The sequence below is a fragment of the Chrysochloris asiatica genome, unplaced genomic scaffold (genome assembly GCF_000296735.1).
Source record: "Chrysochloris asiatica unplaced genomic scaffold, ChrAsi1.0 scaffold00089, whole genome shotgun sequence".
In the NCBI taxonomy this organism is placed as follows: Eukaryota; Metazoa; Chordata; class Mammalia; order Afrosoricida; family Chrysochloridae; genus Chrysochloris; species Chrysochloris asiatica.
In genome coordinates, this window is record NW_006408607.1 from 781,254 (window position 1) to 805,158 (window position 23,905).

Here is a 23,905-nt window from a genome sequence, read left to right on the forward strand (position 1 = left end):
TCCCAAACCAATAAAATGGTTGCAGGGTTAATGTTCTATTAATAATACCAACCATATAATATTAGTGTATACTAAAATAGGCTTAAGGTTTTGTTGTTGATAACCTCATTACTCCAGTCTGCACAGTATTCTAGTTAATTCAGTTAGTAAACATTTCACTATTTTCCTTAGACCAACAGTTGCCCATCTCCAGAAGAGTTAAAACCACGGATGCTTTAGTATTCATGTGCTTTAACTTTGCTGCTTTATGAGGTGGTGGTAGTGGTGGTTACGTGTCGTGGAGTAGGTTCCGACTCATAGCGACCCTGTATAGGGTTTCCGAGGCTGTAAATCTTTACGGGAACAGAAAGCCTTATCTTTGTTCTGCAGAACAGCTGGTAGTTTCGAACTGATGACCTTGTGGTTCACAGCCTGATTCATAACCACTACGCTACCAGAGCTCCTAAGTCCTCATAAAATAAACTGTCCCTGTGTTTTATGAAAATTTTAAGTTCTTAACTTGACCTATCTTATTATTATTTTGTGTGATGATCTGTCTAATTTGATACCAAAACATGAATAGAGTTAAAAATGTTTAGAAGCTTTTAATCCTAAAGAGTTAAGAGTTCATGGACTGAAATGATACCTCATGGATATTAGCCCAACTGATATTCATTGGGAATGACAGAAATTTACTTAAGTATGTCAGGCAATAAACATATCTATTGAGTGTTTGGATGGTGCTGGGATGATGTGGAGGTACATGGAACCTGTCTTCAAGGAGCTTAAAACTGAATTGATGAGATGAAGAATACTCAGGTATATAGAAAGTTTCTTAGCTACTTAGTAATACAACCTAATCATAAAATATATTTTCATTGCCAAATGAGAGGCATAACAGATAACAGAGATGTCCTGCCCAAATCTCCTTGTCATTGTTGTTAAATGCCATCAAGTTGGTTCTGACTCATAGTGACCCTGTATAGGGTTTCTAAGGAGTAGCTGGTGAGTTTGAACCACCAACCTTGCTGTTCAAACTGACCTTGCAGTCCAGTGCATTAAATGCAGTACCACATCAGGACTCCTTAGCATCTGATCTCCTTATCTCTTATCATTTCTGTGCATGCCCACTCAATGGTCAGCATCCTTGACTTTTAGTTTATGGACCTTCTCTGTCAACTGACCCTGATCTACTGTTTCCATCAAAGGTTTTGTCTCTTCAGTGGTACAAGTTTCATCTTCCATGTGGGAGACGTGGTTCAATTCCTAGCCAGTGATCCTCACTGGCAGACATCATAGTAGAAGGTAACTGTTGAGTTTACTATGTGTCAGGTACAAATATAAGCACTTTACACACATAAATGCTTTTGATATTATCAACAAGCCAGGGATTAGCAATGCAATGTCTGCCTCCTTTTAGAGTGTAGAAGAAACTTAGGCACAGAGAAATGAAACATAGTGCCCAGGTCTCAGGGTCTGCAAATAGAGCCAGAGTTAAAAGGAGGGCAAACTGGCATCAGAGCTCAAATTTACCATCACTGCACCATGCTGCCTCTATGACAACCACATGTGTAGGCGTTGGATGCAGCCAATAATGAGCTAAATAGACAATCCCTATTCTTATGGAATGGAGCCCTGGTGTGGCGCTGTGGGTTAATGCGCTGGACTGCAAAACCATTTGGATTATAAGGTCAGCAGTTGAAGCTCACTGGCTGCTCCTCAGAAACCCTATACGGGGTCACAATGGGTTGAAACTGACTTGATGGTACTTCACAACAACAACATTCTTATGGAATTTATGAAGAGTAGAGACAGCAATGACCACATCTCTCTCTCTCTTTTTTAAGGGCTTTCCAAATATCATGATCGAAAACTATAGGACATTATGAACATTTATAATTGACCTAATGATATGAGCAAATGTGTATGTATGGGGACATATTTCAGGGAACTTTTTTGAGAAAGATGCATTGAATATGTATGATAAGTTCTGAACTGTGAACAACAAGGTTGGCAGTTTGGGTCTACCAGTTGTCCTGTGGGAGAAGTCTGAGACTTTCTGTTCTTGAATGCTTCAGAAACCCTATACAAGGTCACTATGAGTTAGAACTGACTCCTTGGCACTTAAAAAGGGGGGTGGGGGTGGAAAGTGGAGAGTTTGTAAAGCATTCTAGGTGGGAGAATAGCAAACCCAAGGCCTGCAGTACAAATAAGCATAAATTAGGCAAGTCCGACCTTGGAGTGGGAGGGAAGAGCGGTGGCAGCATGTGATTGGCTGAGAACAGATCCTGCATGATCTTGTTGAGGATTCTGGAATCTTGAGATGTAAAGCAAAGGTAGAGCCATTAGGCAAATAAAAGTGATGTTAACATGTCTATGTTTAACTGTTTGCTCTGGCTATGTGAGGTGGACTACAGATTCTATGAAGTTATATAATATTAGCTTTTTTTTTTTTTTTTTTTTGGTTTCCACATTTCAGAAAGGAGTAGGCTGGTTCTCATCATCTATTTCCTACATAATCTTAAGCTTGAGGTAATGGTAGGGACCTGACAAACATTTCACACTTAGTTTTTCTCAAGGAAATTCATTCTATTTCTTACCATATGATCTAGCAGCATAAACAAGAGAGTGGAAACTGGCGTGCAGAAGGTGACTAGAAAATAAAATGAAGGTAGGATAAGTACTGAACAGCTAACCCACAAGATAGTCGGTTCAAACCTACCAGTCATTCTGTGGGAGAAAGATGTATTGCCTCAGAAACCCTATACAGGGTTGCTATGAGTCAGAACCAACTTGACGGCACATAAGAACAACAAGATAATGCCAAAAAGTGTCCTTCATAAACAAAACCCTTTTCCAGAACCCGAATGTGATTACCATATCCACATAAATTCTTGTCAAAGGAATGAGGATACTATGGGTTTCTTATGTAATAAAATCAAGCTTTGCTCTAGCATGGAGGTCTTCTTTTTGACATACAAAATGAGTTGCTGTTGAATCAGTTCGGATGACCTTGGGTGTATCAGAGCAGAACTGTGCTCCATAGGGCTTTCAATGACTGATATTTTTGGAATCTATTGCTAGACCTTTTTCTTAGGAGCCCCTGGGGGGATTTGAACTGCCAACCTGTAGGCCAATAGCTCAGTACATTAACCTTTTGCACTACCTAGGTTATTAATGCAAATGACCATGTATGTTGAACTGTTGATGTGATTGTTAAGTGCCATAGAGTTGGTTCCTACTCAAAGTGACCTTACATAGGATTTCCAAGGAGCAATTGGTGGGTTTGCACCACCCATCTTGTGGTTAACAGTCCAGTGCTTATCCTACAGTGACACATCAAGACTCCATGTCGAACTCTCTTTTCCTGAAGTCTCCATTCATAAGATGGCAGATGTCATCTTGAAGCTGCTCAGTCACTTCCTAGCAAAATTGTCTTGCCTGTAAAACCTCAAAAACCTTTCTTATTTCCCTCCCAGGAAATGAAGTAAGTCCAGTTCTCAACTTGATGATACTAATAAATATTTTCTACAGTTTCATTTTACTGTTGAGAGTGAAAGCATTTTGGAATCTGTTCTTTCTATCCATTCATCCATCCATGAATTCATTGTAAGACTCTTGTTTAAATGATAGTCATTGAGTATCAATTGTACTTTATGTGATGTGCCTTCTGGTGTTGAATCATTTCCAACACATAGTACCCTGATAGCACAGAGGAGAACTGCTCCATAGGGTTTCCAAAGCTGCAATCTTTCTGGAAGCAGACTACCACATCTTCGTCCTGTGGAGTGCTTGGTAGGTTTGAACCAAGGTAGTTAGCAGGTGAGCATTTGATCATTGTCCCACAAGGGCTCTATTTATGTGTTGCTGTTGTTGTCAAGTGTTGTCAAATAGGTTCCAAGTCATAGTGATCCTCATAGGGTGCCCAAGGGGCAACTGGTGGGTTCAAACTGCTGACCTTATGGATAGCAGTCCAGTACTTATCCAGACCAGGATTCTATTTATGTTATGTACTTGGTGCTGAAGTTGGGTTGGATACAGTTCCTGCCCTCAGAGAGTTCAGTCTCCTTGTGCTCTCCCAGGAAAATTCTGAAGATGATCAACTGAAGAAACATATTCATTTATTGCATAAGAGGGTTAGATACCATTTCTTAGCTGCAAAAACTCAGATAAATGATTTGTATCTAAGAGGAAATCTGGTAAAAAATCAGTGTGGTTTAACACTTAATATCCAAGAAAAAGAAACAACTTTATCCAATTGAAGTAACTTTACTCCACCCATGCTTGTTTTCAAAATGTCACATTCATTAGAATTACGTGAGTTGTTCCCCATAAATAAATAAAGACAGTGAATGATATCACTGGAGAAGGATATCATGTTTGATATCACTGGAGGAAAAGAGAAAGACCCCCAGTGAGATGGATTGGCCAAGTGGCAGCATCAATGGACTCAAGTGGGGTAACAGTAGTGAGGTTGTCCCAGGATCAGGCAGTGTTTCGTTCTGCTGTACATAACGTCACTATGAGTCGGTGCCGACTAGATGGCACCTAACAAGAACAACAACAACAACAACAACAACAACAACAACAAATGTTTATTGAATGGTTTCTATGTGACAGGCACAATTCTGAGTGTATTAACTCATTTGAGACCCAGAAAAATCCTGTGAAATAAGTCATATTATACCTCTTTCATAAATATCAACACTGAGATCAGACTAACTGACGCCACACAGCTGGTAAGTAGTAGAACTGGGATTTGAATCCAAAGAGCTCAGGCTTTGAGCTTGTAGTCTGCACCTCTACACTATCCTGCCTCTCCAGTCTGACCGATCCAGTAGTTTACCAGCAAGAGAAATCTGGCCACAGAGAGCTAGCTGCTCACATACAGCAAGCTTACTTTTACAGGGCTTCAATTAGTACACAGAAAGAGCTAATTTACTAAAGAGGTTTTGAGTAATTGGCTAATGGGCTTGGGGTAAGTACTGTCCTCCAGAGGACTAGTTCCACAGCCTGGCACATTGGACAATCAAGCCTGCCATTGTTTATCCCGCTCTGAGATAGCCTGCCCTGCCCACTAATGCTGCTAGAGAGTTACTTCCTACTGAAAACTCAAACTTGACCAGCAGAGCCTGGCTCTAGCTTTCAGAAGGCACCATGTAGAACTCTGCAAGGAGGCCCTAGATGTTCTCCAGTATGAGCATGGATTCAGGTGCATAGGAGAGAATAGTTCTTTCCTTTCATGTAGGGATTATACCAATGAGGTTTGTGTCTGGATTTTTACCTAGTCCATAGGAGTCCTCTTGTGATACTGTAGGATAAGCACTGGACACAAGGTTGTTTTGAACCACAAGGATGAGGGTTTAAACCCACCAACTGTTCCTTGGAAACCCTATATAGGGTTGCTCTGAGTCAGAATTAACTCGATGGCACTTAACAACAATATAGAATCCAAGGAGCCTGAGTTGTGCAATGGTTAAAGCACTTGACTACTAATGGTAAGTTAAATTATTGAACCCACCAGCTGCTTGACAGGAGGAAAGACCTGGTGATCTGCTCCCTTAATGATTTCAGTCTAAAAAAATCCTCAGTCTGAAAATTCTACTCTGCCTAACAGGATCACTTCGAGTCAGAACTGACACGATGGCACAAACCAACATCAACATGAACCAAAGACTCTGAAATCTAGTTCAAAGGTGGGTTATTGAGACTTACCTCTGTGTGGTCTGGTTTCCCAAGCCTTAGATCTTCTCCACAGGGAAAGTGGCAATGTGTAAGGGTCTTGGTATAGTGCTGTAGGATAAGCACTGAACTGCTAACCATAAAGTTGGAGGTTCAAATTCACCAGCCGCTCCTCAGAAACCCTATGCAGGGTTGCTATGAGTCAGATCTGACTCAAGGCATGTAACAACAACAACAACAACAACAACAAGAGTGTTGAAGGAGAGTCCTGATGTGGTGCTGTTGGTTAATGCACCAGACTGAAAGCTGTTTGAACTGCAAAGTCGGCTGTTCAAGCTCACCAGCTGCTCCTCGGAAACCCTATACAGGGTCGCTATGGGTCGGAACCGACTCGACTGCACTTCACAGCAGCAGCAGCAATGACATAATGGTTAAGCATTTTGCTGATAGCCAAAAGGTTAATGGTTCAAACCTACACAGCAGCTTTGTGGGAGAAACACCTGCTGATTCTCTTTTATAAAGATCACAGCCAAGTAAACTCAGTGGGGCAGTTCTACTCTGTCACATGGGGTCACTATAATTTGAAAATGGAATTGATGGCACTTAACAACAACTTTGAATTGTGGTGTTGGAGGAGAATACTGAAAGTGCCATGGACTGCCAAAAGAACCAATAGATCTGTTTTGGAAGAAGTGCAGCCAGAGTGCTCCTTGGAGGCCAAGATGGCTAAGCTTCATCTCTCCTACTTTGGACATATTGTCCGGAGGAAACAGTCGCTGGAGAAGGATGTCGTGCTGGGTAAGGTGGAGTGTCAGAGAAAAAGAGGAAGACCCCTAATGAGATGGATTGGCCAGGTGGCATCATTGATGGACTCAAGTGTGGCAGCGGTAGTGAGGTTGGCCCAGGATCGGACATTGTTTCGTTCTGCTGTGCATGGGGTGGCTATGAGTTGGTTCCGACTCGATGGCACATGACAACAACAACAACAATAAGAGTGAGTTTATACTCTCTAAGCTAGCCGTGTCTCTGGTCCCACTTGCTTCAGCTGTTAAATGCCTGGCTCAGTTACCAAGGAGGCCTGGCCACAGGTGGCCTAGGTGTTGGACTGCTAACCACAAAGTCAGTGCTTCAAAGATGACTCTTTTTGTTCACATAAAGATTTCCAGTTCTGGAAACCTTATACAGGGTTACTGTGTGTCAGAATTCACTTGATGGCGGTGGGTTTGATCATAGTTACAGTAGCCCCTTGGTGGTGCTGTTAGTTAAGCACTCAATTACTAACTGACAGGTTGGTGAGTCAAACGCACTCAGTGGTACCTTGAACAAAAGGCCAGAAAATCTGTTTCCTAAAAGCCACAGCCTGGACAATCCTACGGAGGACAGTTCTACTCAGCGTGTATGGGGTCACAATGAGTTAGAATTGACTTGAATAGAATTGGGTTGGTTTGGATTAGGGTGTCTTAGTTACCTAGTGTTATTATAACGGAAATACCATCAGTGGGTGGGTTTGTTGTTGATGTTAGGTACCATCGAGTCAGTACTGACCCATAGCGACATTATGCACAGCAGAATGAAACACTGCCCGATCCTGGGCCAACCTCACTACTGTTGCCATGTTTGAGTCCATCGATGCTGCCACTTGGCCAATTCATCTCGTTGGGGGTCTTTCTCTTTTTCTCTGACCCTCCACCTTACCAAACATGATATCCTTCTCCAGGGACTGGTCCCTCCTGACAATATGACAGGAATACCATCAGTGGGTGGGTTTAGAGAACAGAAATTTAATTTTTCACAGTATGGAGACTGAAAGTCCAAATCAGGCTCTCAGCTGTGTCAATTTCTTTTTGTTGGTGGTCCTGAGCATTTTTTGGTTTCTGGGCTTGCAGACAATCCTTGTATAGTATCTCTCTTCCCCTGTGGATGTGCCTGTGTCTCTCTATGTCTAATCTGCTCTTTTTATAATTCAGAAGTGATTAGGTTTAGAATCCACCTTATAAAGGCATTGCCTCATTTACATAACAAAAGGAAAGTCCTATCTCCAAATAGGATTATTGGAATTAAACACTTGTATTTTAGGATATAATCCAGTCAAGGACACTGAAGATTAAAACCAAGGATTGTTTTAAGAGTTACATGAGTTTATAAAGTACTGAGAAGAATGGTTGAGTAACTAACACTTTAGCTATCATTATTACTATTTGGTACTATCATTTTTGTATAAGATTATGTGGTGATGGTGGTGATTTTGTGCTATTGAGTCAGTTTCTGAGGTTGTAAATCCTTTTGGAAGCAGAAAGACTCATCTTTCTCCCACTGAGATGCTGGTGGATTTGAACAGCTGACCCTATGGGTAGAAGAAGTTCAATGGGTAACCCACTATGCCACCAGAGCTCCCTGGTGGAAAATAAATGGGACTTGGACAGGGTTGAAGTTCTGGTTATTTTTTCTATTGATTTTGAAAGCTTGGATGTCATTTAATCTCAGATACTATTTTATTCTTCCTCTATGAGATGGAATTTGTTCCAATCTCATAGAGGAACAATGAAACAGTATCTGTCAATTTCATTGGTACACCTTAAAGTTTTATGTAATTATCATCATTAATTTGAATTTTCTATTGAATTTTCTTCCTTTATTAACTCGATGGATAAGGCCAGAAACTTGGGACTCATCTTAAAACTGTTCTACTCAATTGTTGTTACTATTGATAAGTGCTGTTGAGTCATTTCCTATTAATAGCAACACTTTATAGGGTTTTCAAAAAGTGGTTGGTGAGTTTGAACAGCTAACCTTGCAGTTTGCAGTCCAATGCTTACCCCACAACACCGTACCAGGAGTCCAATTGTTGTCATTGTTGATGATGACTCACAGAAATCCTGTATTTGGTTGCTGAGGAGTGATTGGTGGTTTGAACCATTGACCTTTTGGTTAGTAGTCTAGTGCTTATCCTATAGCTCCACACCAGGACTCCAGGAGTCCAATTAGTTAGTCCTTAAGATTTTATTATATTTTTAAAATATCACTAGTTTCTAGCCTTTCCTTCTTGAACTAAAGTCATCTTTAATATAAAACTTCAGTGGCCTTCTAGCCTTCATTCTCTTATCTACTGAAAGAGTGTTCTAAAATGTAAATTTAATTTTCTCATTCTCTAGTGGTTTCTCATTTCTTGCAGCATAAAATTCCAATTTCTTAGCATGGCAAGCAAGGCCTTCCACGACATGATTTTTTATACACTTTCCTAGGGTCACTCTTGTCCTGTTGTCTTTATTGATGCCTTATGCTATGCCAAATTAGATATGGTTTCCAGAATAGATTCTGGTCTCTTTTTGCCTTTTCTGACCTCTTCATTCTGACTCATTTTCTACCTGTCCTTCAAGATTACTCTAGCATCACCTACTCTCAAGAAGCATACACTGATGCCTGTTTCCCAATACCCTTACTGAGTTCGAAGTTCTTCCTCCATATTCCTATGTCACTCAGCATTTGCCCTGATTACTTTATCTCCTTAGCTACTCTCTTCTGAATTTCTCTTCCTTATAAGACAGTGGAACCCTTGAGATTGGTATCTAATTGAGCTTGTTTCTGTATTTCCTATGACTTGGAACATGAGCCATACATGTTGATTAAATGGATGAATAAATATTCTTCTTCATGAAAATAAATTATGAATCTTGCCTTCCTTCATGTTGATAACTCTTCAAGCATCCTCAAATTGCTAACTCATTCAGCTCTGCAAGAAGCTTGCAAAACAGTCCATACTTGTGATATATAACCAAGTGCATGACCTTGGGAATATTTCAAGTCTCCCTGTGCCTTGCTCTTCTTATCCTGTAAATTGTGACTAATTACAGTATCTGCCCCTTCTTGTTATGAAGTGTTTTCAAGTCAGTTAGGACTCATAGGAACCTAGTATAGTGTTTCTGGGGAGTAACTGGTGGATTTGAACCACTGACCTTTTGGTTAGCAGTTCAGTGCTTATCCTACAACACCACACTGGGATGTTATCTGCCTCATATGATTATTGAAAAGAGCAAATGGGATAGGCCTAAGAAAATCTTAAAGTAGTGCTTGGAAACAAATAATGCTCAGCAAACACATAATAAATGTGAATTTCTGCTATCTTATTAATTTCAAAATGGGAGAAAATTAACTCTCCTTTTGGTCAGTAAAGTTTCTCTTGAGGGTGGTCAGTGAAAGGTAAATGAGAGAGGTGGTCTGTAGGTGGTTTTCTTGACCCCAGTGAAGTAGTTTATAAAAGAATGGATATATTAAACTCCAAATAAAGCCAATATTTATTAAAGAAAATAATGGAATTCAAAGACTTGGGGAGGTCTGGCAAGAATCAGAGAAAATAAAAATTCCATAGATTCCATTCTCCTATCATTTGCTAGTTTGCTCTGCAATTCACCACAACATATACTATTTTCAATTTCCATATGCAGTCTCTACTCTTTTCCATCTTCTGATTCTTCTTGTAAATATGTCTGTCTTGTTAATGATATTCAAAATCAGAAAAGCATACCTACTTTAAGAGAGACAGTGAGGTGAAATGAAAAGAAACACTGGTTGTACATGCCACCATCCACCACATGTTCAATGTAAGACACTTGTCAAAACTTCTAGCGACACCTTATCTGCTCTGGCCACCTGTGATCAACAGTCTTTTAAAGCATAAATAAATGGAAGAAACAAGGGTTGTTCTCTACCTACTATTAGAAGGGTAATTAGGAGAAGGATGAGATGGGGTCTTGGACAGAACATAGACTTTCGAGAAGAATTTAAATTACTTCTCTGTCTCCAGTTTTCTTGGTCACCTTGAGTAAATTTACTTCCTCTGAACCTCAATTTTTGTCCATTCATTGGACATAAAATACCATTCTTTAAAGGCTGTTGTGAAGAAAATATATATCATTCAAACATGATTTTAACAATAAACAATATCATTGTTGCTATCAAGTTGATTCTATCTCATGGCGATGCCCTGTATTACAGAGTACAAATGCTCCATAGAATTCTCCTGACTGTAATCTTTATGTAAACAGATCTCCAGGCCTTTTCTTCCACAGTATTATTGGGTGGGCTTGAACCATCAATCTTTTGGCTAGTATTTGTGCTACCCAGAGACCTGGTCTGATGCTGTAGGATAAGCACTGGACAACAAGGTCAGTTTCAGTTGCAAGGTCAGCAGTTCAAACTCACCAGCTGCTCCTCAGTAACCCTAAACAGGGTCGTTATGAGTCTAAACTGATTTGACACTTAACAACAACAAAAGAGACAACAAACAATACCTGTATTTGTTTCTATATTCAAGGGCAGTGTCAGGTGCTATCCTTGGTAATCTTCTGTTACACTTTTTGACTCTCAAAGACTTAAAGGATAGTTTCCTGATGCCTTAGGCTGGGTTTTCTAGGGAAGCAAAATTAGTGGTTCATATATGCATAGATAAAGAAAAGTTTAAACCATGGACATGGCTCACACAGTTGTGTTGTTGTTGTTAGGCCCCATCGAGTCAATACTGACTCATAACGACCCTATGCACAACAGAATGAAACATTGCCTGGTCCTGGGCCAACCTCACAACTGTTGCTATATTTGATCCCATTGATTCTGCCACTGTGCCAATCCACACAGTTGTAGAGGGGGCAGATGAACCAAGATCAGCAGGTACGATGGCATGCACTAAAGCAGGTTACTGGCTCAACTCTGGATGAGGAACCAGATACAGGATCTAGACTCATCAGAGAGCAAGTTTTACCTGGGTATCCAATATATTGGAAGCAGGTCACACCCCCAAGGAAAATTCCTTTCAATTGATTGGCTGCTCATAGCAGCTCTCATCACAGAATTGATGGCATTCTATTAGATCTCATCATGGGGGATAAACTACATTTCAACTGTCAAATTGCTGAGAATCCTAGTCCAGTCAAGTTGACACAAAGCCTTAACTGTCACACTGAGTTACAAGCTTATGAACAATTATTGAAAGGCTGGAGATAAAAAATACCCTAGAGACACTTTCTGATTGCATATGTAGTAAGATATTTTTTCTATACTCATTTCTTTTTCACTCTCGATGCACTTGTCAAAGTACAATTCCTAGTCAAAGAAGCTTGTCTTGTTGCATATTACTCATGGCATCATTAGTGTCTTTAAGAATTAAAGCTGTTACTTCTTTTATATGTCATCCTGTTTTACTAATTAATTCCATAGTTGAAATATTTATTTCATTTACCATTCTTGGTCCTCCATTCTTCATTTAGAAAGCCAAGATACAATTTATCCATGGTACAATCTAAAGACTCTTTTGATGTTGGATCATGCATTCAAGAGGAATAAGACAGATCTTCGCAGGCAAGACTTATCACACTCTCATTCTGCATAATGAATAAGATGAACCGTGTTATATAAAATCCATTCCTAAAATCTGAAGATGTACCACTGTGCACTGTTTATGGGTGTGCAGGGAAAAGGGCCCCGATTTCATGTAGACCCTTAGTTTTTGAAGAACCTTAGAGAGCATCTAGTGTCAGTGGATCTGTAAAGACCACACATCATATAATAAATCTCAGACACTTGTGTCTTATTCATGCCTAAGTTAGGGGCAGAGATGGGAGTAGGACTCAGTGCTTCAAATTCTGACTCCTATATTTCCCAACTGCACTGCATTGCCCTTGGCCTTGAGTGAGGCCACTGAAATTAACACCTGAACACACTTCCGACCCTAATATGGCTTCTAGCTTCCCATTTATGAACATTCAGTAACCTCTTGTCTATCTTTCAAGTTTGGGTTCAAATATCTGCTTCTCTGGAAAGCTGTCCCTGAATATACACAGAGAGCTAGTCATAGCCTTGGTTGGTCCTTGCATGTCTTCTATAGTCCTCATCACGCTGCAGTTTCAAAACAGTTTTTTTGGGGTCTGTTTGCTCTACTAGACTATCAAATTCTGAAGGCAGAAACTATGTGCTATATTTTTGGAATGGTCACAGCTAGCCTCAAATGTGGCACATAATAGCTGCTCCAATGATATTTATCACATGAATAATGAAGAAATGGTGTTGGGACCAGATGTAGGGTCATAAGGCTCACTTGTGAAGGAAGACTATTCAGAAACAACCTCGCCCTACTTTTCTGTCACTGCTATTGCTGATGAATCAATTCATTTCCAAGGCTTTCCTCCCTTTGCAGAACTTCTTGATTGATCTCCTTCTTTTCTTTTAGGATGGACTGGAGAATTCTGTATATGATGATGTGGCATCCCCAAAGTTTAGGAGGAGAGAGGTTTCATGACTCTCTTTCTGAGGTCTCTAAGTTTTATTTTTTGAATAAGTATTCACCACAGCTTACAAAGATGTGCAAACCCAAATAATTAAAACGAATGAGACCAGTCATTGGTGGGCCAGCACATGGCTAAGTATAAAAAAAGACAAATTCTTCAGGTGCCTGCAATTTTATAATTGTACTTGCTTGGGAAGCTTATTAAAGCCTTGCAGGTGCAATGTTTCATCACAGGGTAGTGAACCCTTGAAAGATATGCATAATAAACAGAGTTTGAAATATGTTTTCATTCCAGGCCATATGGTCCTGTCTGGAGCATTCTGGGATCTTTGGGTCAGTTATTGTTGAAAGATAGACTTGCAAGGACCCACCTCTCGAAGCAGCTGTCAGAGCCCTATCAGAGCGAAATCTGCTTTTGCATGATTATTTATTTTATGTGGGTCCCTGAAACAAGTTCAGCCTTGCTCAGGAGCTGAAATGTGCTGAGCAAAGTCTCTTCCCTGAACAGCTTGTGGCCACAGAGCCAAGTAATGTCCTTCCTTGTCCTTAAAGAGCAAACTAGTGAGGCTTGTGTACGAGGCCAGGACAGGCAGCCGGAGTGAGGGGTGCCCACCAGTGCTTGACCTCAGTGACAGCAATATGAAGCTCACATGGTAGCATTTTAAAGAGATGCCATTGTTTTTCTTCTCAACTCTATTACTCTCTTTTGTCTGTTTCTTGACTGTAGGAATTTTTTTTTTTTTTTTTGATCGTAGTGTGGTAAGGATAATGATAATACATGTTTTCTCTCTCTTTGAAGGTGGTGTTGACTTTTCAGAGAATTGCTGTTTTTTTTTTTTTTGGTATGAAGCTGATGCTAGATAGGTTTTATTATATTTAGAAAAAATACATAACTGGAAATTAAGGTAAGTCATTCAAAATAGACAAGAATTTTGCACCCCTATAATTCTTTAATGGCAGCATTTGGATCCACTGCCCAAGCCAGTTTTAACCCAACCGAGATGCTGGAAAGCAGAGCACACAGTTGTGCCCATTAAGCCAATGAGGGTGACAGGTCACAGGGCTCTTCGATTCTGCTTGCTGCGTTCTCCTGTGTAATAGTCATAAGCATAAAGAACTCATCCAACAGTCCAAGCCAAGCCCAACAGCTAGGAGAAATAAGAAGGGAGGATACACTTTCAATGCGTTCTGGTGGGCTCGCTCGATGTGGTCCATGCTATACCTGTTAGGATACTTCATCTTGTACTTCTTGTGGACCTTGGTGACACTGATGGCTAGATGAGCTCCCCTTATGAAGCTAGCAGCACCAGCATCACGGACCCATACGCCTTTAAAAAGACAGCCGTCTTGACTTTGGATCAGCTTTTCTGCGCTGGTGTGTTAGATCCTTGCAGATCGCAGTACCGCAGCTCCAGAGAATTGCTCTTTAAGGAGCATTTAATATAATGTATTCAACATATTGTAGTATACATAGTATGTGTAAGTTGTTAAAGTGCTATAGAGTCGGCTCTGAATCATTGCGACATTGTAGGGTTTCTGAGGCTATAAATATGTGTGGGAGCAGAATGCCTCCTCTCTTTCCTGTGGAGCCGCTGGTAAATTCGACTGCGGACCTTCGGATTTGCAGCGCAACTTGTGACCCACTTTGTCACCAGGGTGCTTAGTGATCCCAATAACTGAGAAAGGAGTTGATTTTGGAGTCATGAATAAATGAAATCACATGATCACTAAAAATCCTGGTGTGGCTCCTTAGAAATCCTATACACAGTTGCTATGAGTTAGAACTGACTCGATTGTACTTACCAACAAAAGTATACTAAATGGACAGTGAGTTGATCAGATTGGAGAGCATGGAAACCAAGATGTCTTTCTATTTGGAAAAAGTGAATGTGGAGTTGAATATTGTCATAGCGGAGTCCTGGTGGGGTGATGCAGGTTAATGTGCTGGACTGCAAGATCGGTTTGAACCGCAAGGTTGGTAGTTCAAACTCACCAGCCACTCTTTGGAAACCCTATACAGGGTCCCTATGAGTTAGAACCAACTTGATGGCACTTAACAACAGCAATTTTGTTCATTTAACCAATATTCATTACGCTTCTATCCATGCTATTATTTACGGTGCTGAATGGGAATACAAGATCTGTATGCCTCCCACCTTCATGAAGCTTAGAGTCTAGAGTAGAAGACAGATGACGAACAAACAATGAGCTACATTTCCTAAGTATGTTACTCTAGTCAACTGCTCAAAGCATGAGGGAAGAGTTAATGCCAGAATATGCTTTTCCCCTGTATGGAAGTCACTCTACTTAAAACAATAGCTTACATAGGGTAAACGATCAGTGAAGTATTTGTAGATCTAAAGAAGGAATGAAAGAAAGAAGTTATAAAGGAAGTGTAAAGATTAGCCCATTTATTTAGGACACAGTTCAACAAATTACAATTCTAAAGCCTCAAGTCAGTTTGGAATCCGAGTGTGATGCTGTGGGTTAATGCACCAGACTGCAAAGTTGTTTGAACTGCAAGGTCGGCTGTTCAAGCTTAGCAGCTGCTCCTAGAAAACCCTATACAGGGTCACTATGGGTTGGAACCAACTCAATGACTAAACAAAAACAACAGCAAGTCAGTTTAGAAGTGAAGCAATGCTTTTTAATTGTTTTGTTTTTAGCCTCTACATTGACTTTACGACTGCTTGTTCACTCATTGTGCCTGCCATAGAACCCAGAGCCTAGTCATGTATTGCTGTTGTTGTTGTTAAGTGACATCGAGCTTGTACTAACCCATAGCGACTCTACACACAGCAGAACAAAACACTGCCCAATCCTGGGTTAACCTCACTACTGTTGCCACACTTGAGTCCATCCATGCTGCCACTTGGCTAATCCATCTCGTTGGGAGTCTTCCTCTTTTTCTCTGACTCTCCACCTTACCAAACATGATATCCTTCTCTAGCGACTGGTTCGTCCTGACAATATGTTTGAAGTATGAGAGCCGAAGTTTGGCCATCTTGGCCTCCAAGGAGCACTCTGGCTACACTTCTTACAAAATGAATCTATTTGTTCTTTTGGCAGCTTCAATATTCTCCTCCAACACCATAACTCAAAAGCATCAGTTCTTCTACTGTCTTCCTTATTCACTGTCCAGCTTTCGCATGCATATGAGGTTATGGAAAATACCATGGCTTGGGTCAGGTGCACCTTAGTCGTGAAGCTGACATCTTTGCTCTTCAACACATTAAAAAGGTCTTTTGCAGCAGATTTGCCTAACGCAAATATGTCGTTTGATCTCTTGACTGCTGCTTCCATGAGTATTGATGGTTGATCCAAGATGAATGAAGTCCTTGACAACTTCAATATTTTCTCTGTTGATAAGAATGTTGTTTATTGGTCCAGTGGTGAAGATTTTTGTTTTCTTTACATTGAGATGTAATCCATACCGAAGGCTGTGCTCTTGGATCTTCATCAGTAAATGTTTTAAGTCCTCTTCACTTTCAGCAAGAAAGGTTGTATCATCTGCATATTGCAGGTTGTTAATGAGTCTTCCTCCAATCCTGATGCCACGTTTTTCTTCATAGAACTCAACTTCTCATATTATTTGCTCAGCATACAGGTTGAATAAGTATGGTGAAAGAATACAACCTTGTCACACACCTTTTTAAATTTTAAACCATTCAGTGTTCTCATGTTCTGTTCCCAGGACTCCAAGTATAGGCATCTGTGACTCCACATTGGTATTTAGGGCTCTTTTCTTGAAGTCCTGGTGTGGCACTGTAAGATTAGCTCTGAGCTGCTAATTGCAAAGTCAGTGGTTCACACCCATCAGCGATTTCTTGGAAACCCTATACTGTGTTGTTATGAGTTGGAACCAACTTGAAGGCACTTAACAACAAAAGCAGCTACTCTCTTTGATGGGTATTCTTAGACTAGGTTTGTGGAGATGGGCAATTTGTATTGACAAAGATCAATATCTTAAAGAGGTGAATCTGAACTGAGACCTGAGTGTCAAGACAGAACCCACAAAATGAAGACAAGTGACCTAGGCAGAGGACATAGGATGGACCATAGGATGGGCCCATAGGGTGGGTCACAGGATAGACCATAAGATGGCCCATAAATTGAGCCATGGGATCAGCCATAGTATGGGCCATATGATGGAAGATCGGATGGACCATAGGATGGACTATAGGATGGACCAGATCTCAGCAGCTTCCAAGAACTGAAAGAATCTTGTGTGACTGGAGTGAGGTGAATGGAGGAGGGGAATGTATGCAATGTCTTAAAGGATATACAATGATTTAAATAAAATCAGGAACCACTGGTCAGGGGAAAGACATAAGGTGAACTGACTCTCAAAAGATTTACACAGTTCAGGTACATTGTGTGTAAGGGTAGCAGCAGGGGGGACCAGTACAAAGCCTGTTTCAGCAGTCTCGAAGGACAGAATGGAGCTGTGCAGGTATAGTAGGTCAAGCGTTGGGTCGCTAACCCAAGGTCAGCAGTTCAAAGAAAGACGAGGCTGACTGATCTCATAAAAATTACCGTCTTGGAAACCCAAAGGTGTAGTTCTCGTCTGGTCTATAGTGTTGCTGTGAGTCAGAATAGACTGGATGGCTGTTGGTTTGGGGTGGGTTAGAAGGATAGAAGGAAGCAGATGGAGGTAGAACAGGCAACAGATGGACAGTGGAATATAATATGAAAAAGGAAAAAACAAAACAAAAACCAGACATGACTCCTAGGTTTTTGTGTGAAGACTTGGGTGGGTGATGGTGCCAATTTGTAGGATTAGATAAACTTGAGTGGAAGCAGATTTGAAGGGTAAGTTGTCAATTAAGAGTTCAATTTTTATTCATGTTAAATTTTAAGTGCCATTTAGGCCAGCAAGAGAAATCAGGTTGTCAATTGCTTGCAGATTTTGTGGGTAAGAAAGATGTCAAAGCTGGAAAGATGTCAGACTCCAAAACCAAAAATGTTGGAGTCTTCATATAATAATTGCCATTACCCATTTGTCAGTTTGTCATACCGTAGAAGCGATGCCACTGTTATTTCAAATACTGGCAGGATCACCCTTGGGGAATAGGTTTTAGCAGAGCTTCTAGGCTTAGACTAGGAAGAAAGACGTGGTGATATACTTCTGAAAATGAACCAATCAGAAACCTATGGATCATAACAGAATAGTGTTTGCTACACTGCTGACAGATGAGCCTTGTAGGTTGGGAGACACTCAAAATACAGTGTCCACACAATGAACTAGAACAGACCAAAGATCATCAATGTGGTACAGTACAGGGCAGCGTTTGGTTTTGTCAGACATGAGATTGCCAGCACTTGAAGCCACTCTAACACAACTAGCAACAACAGAGAGTATTTGACCAGAGCACCTGTGATTAAACTTTTACATTGACTGAGGTGCCCTCTCTAGGGAGATAAATATAGCCAGAAATAAGGTAAATGAAGTAAAATTTTATTATCGGTTTGGCTCTCAAATTTCCTTCACTAATTTCGTTCCGACTCGATGGCACCTGACAACAACAACAACAACAATTTCTTTTAGATACTTTGAACTGCATGGTATATATTTTTTGCCTATGTTAGAGGCAGCTAGGATTAAGAAAGAAAACAGGGGGGAAAACTTAAAATTTCAACTAAAGTCATTTTAGACTTTATGAAGGTATCCTTCTAGTAGTAGGAAAGTCACACCTGTTCACATCCTGGGGAATGGAATCAGAGTAACAAATGGAAGACAGTGAACTTGGCATACCCATGATCTCCATATTCTTTGTTTTCCCCCTCATCTCCTCCTGAAATCCTGTCTCTGATCTGTGCCTAGTAAGGAAAGCAACCCTGGGCCTGTTGTCAGGTAGAAAAAGGAATAAAATATGGGTGCTGGCAAACTGTGATCCAAGGGAAGAATGAGCCACATTACCATTCTGCCTAAAGTGGTGCAAGAAAGAGGGGACCCTACCCAAGTAATGTTGTGACCCTACCCATGTAGTAGTAGATGCTACCCTTTAAAATATTACATATTCCAGGAAACCAGGACTGAGTTCTAGCCTCTAAATTGAATGTTGCTGTTTCTCTCAAGGTGGTTTGGATACTGAGCTTTACCTGGAGAGAGGTAAGGAGACAATGCGAGGGGTGGAAAGCCTATGAGATTTCCCCTTGCACTACATGTCCCAGGTTTTAGCTCTGAGGGGCCTGATGTTGTAGGTACTCCCCTCATCTCTACTGACATCGTGATTTTAAACAGTACCATCAGTGTACTTTCCATAGTGGCTTTGACTCTTGCATGCCACCTGTGTCTTTGTGTTTTATACATGCAATCTTTCCATGTTATCCTAATGGAAATATCACGAGTTTTAAGTAAGTCTTAGGCTTCATTCCCAAATTCATTTAGCTGTCTGGCTTTGGTAAATTATATCTACAGGAAGCATCATCCATGGTTGTATTGAGTCATAGATAAAGTCTCCTTCTTAGACTCTCTTTCCAGTTTATCTTTAAATGTTGAAATGTCTCAAAGTTTAACTGAAAGTTTTGTTTTCTTACCCCATAAATTCTATTCAGCAGCCATGATTTCAGTTACCATCTCTACATGACAACTCACAATTTACATCTTCATCTCAGACTCTTCTTTGAGCTCGTCATCTCTTTCTCCAGCCATCTGTTCAAGTTTGCACTTGGAATTCAGAAAAGTCACCTTCAACTTATCAAAATCAAAGCTCAATGCATCATCTTTCCTACCACTCCTTCAAATCCAGACTGTGGCCAGGATTCTGTATCTCAGGAATCAACAACATTATTCATTCAATTGTGCTAGCTTTCCTTTGTTATCTTCATTACCATTCATATCTAAATCAATTGTTAACTATTGCTGAATTTTTAAAAATATCTGCCGTACCTAACTGCTTCCTTTCATCATCATTTATGCCATCTCAGACCACCTCCCATCCTCTCCCTCACTTGTTACTGCAGCAGCTCCTGAATGTTCTGTCAGCATCCAAGCTAGCTTCACTCCAATCTATTCTCCACAGAGGCTATAGTAATCTCTCTCTCTCTTTTTAATGAACAGGCTTTTAAGAGAGCTCAGTTATTACAGTAATCTTTAAAAAAAACAAATTAGCCAAAGTTGCTTCCCTGCTTAAAAATTCTTCAATGGCTTTTGTTGTTATTGGGATAAAGATCAAAATCCTTAAAATCTTTATAAGTAACTGCATGTCATAACCACTGCCTTATGACCACCTCCCCATTATTATTTATGATCCAGTTGAACTGTCTTTAAGTTCTTTCAGTATGGTACGGTGCTATTCAGACATGCTATTCTTTTTCTAAGAGCCCTTACGAGGCACTGTAGGATAAGCACCGGACTGCTAACAGCATGGTCAGTGGTTCAAACCCACCAGCTGCTCCTTTGAAACCCTGTACAGGGATGCTTTGAGTCATAACCGACTCAACGTCACTCAACAGTAACATTCTTTTTCATTGAATTATCTTGTCCTTTATTCAGTGTAGTGGACGTCTGTTGTGCTTTCTGGTTATCTCACACTTCTTGAAAGGAGTCTCTGGTGGTGCAGTAGTTAAGTGCTTAGCAGCCAACTGAAGATTGGTAGTTTGAACCCACTTGGAAAAGTGACCTGGAGGTCTGTTCCCTTCAAGTTTGTTGTTGTTAGGTGCCATCGAGTCGGCACCAACTCACCGGCACAGCTGAATGAAACACTGCCCGATCCTGGGTCAACCTCACTACTGTTGCCACGCTTGAGTCCATCAATGTTGCCACCTGGCCAATTCATCTCATTAGGAGTCTTCCTCTTTTTCTCTGACCCTCCACCTTACCAAACAGGATATCCTTCTCCAGTGACTTGTTCTTAGGTGTCATTAAGTCAGTTCTGACTCATAGAGTCCCCATGGACAACAGACTAACTCTGCCTGGTCCTGAACCATGGTCACAGTCAGTGTCGTATAGGAGACCATCGCTGCAGTCACTGTGTCACCACATGTAATTGAGGGTCTTCCTCATTTTCACTGACCTTCTACTTTATATAATATGATGCCCTTCTGACATTTGTTTGATATAGGAATTTTGCAAAGTTTATCTCACCTCTTGGTGCATCAGTTCCCTTATCTGTAAAATGGGAATGATGATAGTATCTATTTTGTAGGTTTAATGTAAAGATTTGAGTCCTGGTATGATGCTGCAGAATAATGCACTGGATCCCAAGGTTGGTTTGAACCACAAGGCTGGTGGTTCAAACTCACCAGCCACTTCTTGGAAACCCTATACAGGGTCGCTATGAATCGGAACCAATCGGCACTTAACAACAACAACAACATTGTAAATAATTAAATAATTAATACACATAGAAAACTATTGAAGTGGTAAATGATCAGTAATTATTAGCTAATCTACTGTTCAGGTCCCTGAGTGGTGCAAATAATTTGCATTCAACTATTAACTGAATAAAGGAGCTCTAGTAGCATAGTGGTTACAAATTGGGCTGCTAACCTCAAGGTCAGCAGTTCGAAACTACCAGCCATTCCGTGGGAGAAAGATGAGGCTTTCTGCTCCTGTAAAGATTTACAGCCTTGGAAACCCTGTACAGGGTCATTATGAGTCAGAACTGACTCCACCACTACCATCACCACCACCACCCAGTATATAATCATAGGGTGAAAACTGAATAAAGATGGGAACACTATAATAACTGTCGCTGTTTATTTTGTTCACAGTGTTGGTATTCCCAATAAGCAAGTTAAGCACAGATGTATTTATTAATCTGTAGTGAACAAATTCACTTTTTTTCCACATCAAAGATTCTGCTTCTAGTTATTGCTGACATCTCTTTCTCTCAACCCTATAGCACCTTCTTACAGAATTAAAAGCCTCTGTTCAGATTTACAGTCCCCAACAGGGACATTGTACTTGTTGTTAAGTGCCGTCCAGAAGGTCACGACTCATAATGGTCCTGTATAGGGTTTCTGAGGGTTAGCTGGCAAGTTTGAACCACCAACCTTGCAGTTCAAACTAACCTTGTGGTCCATTGCTTATTCTAGGGTGCCACACCAGTAATTCAACAAAAACATGTTGTTCTTAGTACCATTGAGTCAGTTCTAACTCATAGCAACCCTGTCTCTTTTTGTACAAGTAGGGTTTCCAAAGAGCACCTGGTAAGCTTGAACCACTGACCTGGTGTTTCAAACCTTGCAGTCCAGTGTTTATCCTACAGCCATTAAATCACAGTTCAACACCAGGAACATTATTGTTGTTATTAGGTGCCATCGAGTTGGCACTGACCCATAGCAACCTTATGCACAGCAGAACGAAACACTGCCTGATCCTGGGACAACCTCACTACTGTTGCCACGTTTGAGTCCATCGATGCTGCCACTTGGCCAATCCATCTTGTTGGGGCTCTTGCTCTTTTTCTCTGACCCTCAACCTTACCAAACATGATATCCTTCTCGAGCAACTGGTCCCTCCTGACAATATGTCCAAAGTTTGAGAGATGAAATTTGGCCATCTTGGCCTCCAAGGAGCACTCTGACTGCATTTCTTCTAAAACAGATCTACTGGTTCTTTTGACAGCCCATGGCACTTTCAATATTCTCCTCCAACACCATAAATCAAAAGCAGCAATTCTTCTATGGTCTTCCTTATTCACTGTCCAGCTTTCGCATGCATAGAGGTTATTGAAAGTACCATGGCTTGAGTCAGGATCACCTTAGTCCTCAAGCTGACATCTTTGCTCTTCAACACTTTAAAAAGGTCTGGTGCAGCAGATTTGCCTAAGGCAATATGTTGTTTGATTTCTTGACTGCTGCTTCCACAAGTGTTGATAGTTGCTCCAAGAAGAATGATGTCCTTGACAACTTCAATCTTTCAATTTCATAAATTAATAGGTAAATGAAACCCAGCTCAACCCACTGGAATCAAATCAACTCCTACTCAGCAGTATCTGGCAGGTTTGAACTGCTGACCTTGTGGTTCAAACTAACCTTATGATCCAATTCTTATCCTATGGTGCCACACCAGGACCCCAATAGGAACATAGTATCTAGTAAACTGGGTAAATGAAACCCAACCAAACAGTCCACTGGACTCTAGTTAATTCTTATTCATGGAAACAAGTACAAGTGTTGCTTAGGGTTTCTGAGACTGGAAATCTTTACAGGAGCAGACAGCCTCAGCGTTCTGATTGACTGGTAGATTTAAACCTCTGACCTTAAGGGTTAACAGTTCAATACTTAACCCGCAGCACCACCAGTCTCTTGAGGGAAGGTAAGTAGGCTCCAACTTTTGTTTACTTAGGAATCTGTAGTAAACAGTTTAACATGCTTTCCACTATATCAGTATGTGCAACAGTTCACTACGGATTTGTAAGTAAGAACAGACTAGTAAGTAGGAACAAATAAATCTGTGCTTAGCTTGTTTGCTGGGTAATCCACCCTTATTTATTCACAATTATATTCCCAATTTCTAGCACAATGCGTGTTCATGTTACAAATGTAGCATGTATGTTGTTGCATCCCATGCCCCTGAGGTAGGATCATTGTTCCCTGTTTGGTTGCACTGAGTGAACCAGTGGAACTTTAGCAGCATGCTGTTTCTGGTAGCCTCACCCTAAGCTTCTTTGTTTACTGATTACCTTCATGACCCACAGATGACCCCATCCTTACTAAGCACCTGCCCTGCCCCAGATGCTACAAGTTCCCTGGATGCACTGATTTCTGTTTCTCAACACTGTGGCTTTATACTCTGTGAAAGCTAGCTAAAGGCAGACGGGAGGAAGAAATAAAGCAGGTTTCATTCATTAGCCTCACAGACTTAGAGAGCGAAGCGACAACAACAACAATATCAGCAGCAGTAATAACAGTAACAAATAGTGTACACTGCAGCTGACTATTGACTAGACACTATTCAATCAACTCATATGCTTGTGAAAGTTGGACAATGAATCAGGAAGACTGTAGAAGAATTGA

The 23,905-nt window shown here is 40.7% G+C and overlaps 1 protein-coding gene and 1 pseudogene across 2 annotated transcripts in view; one reads left to right on the forward strand and one right to left on the reverse strand.

The window, feature by feature from the left end:
• GBA3 (glucosidase, beta, acid 3) overlaps positions 1–23,905 on the forward strand; it is a 243,151-nt gene that overhangs the window by 200,355 nt on the left and 18,891 nt on the right. The gene's annotated exons all lie outside the window — the stretch shown is intronic.
• Positions 13,888–15,639, reverse strand: LOC102825627 (annotated as a pseudogene).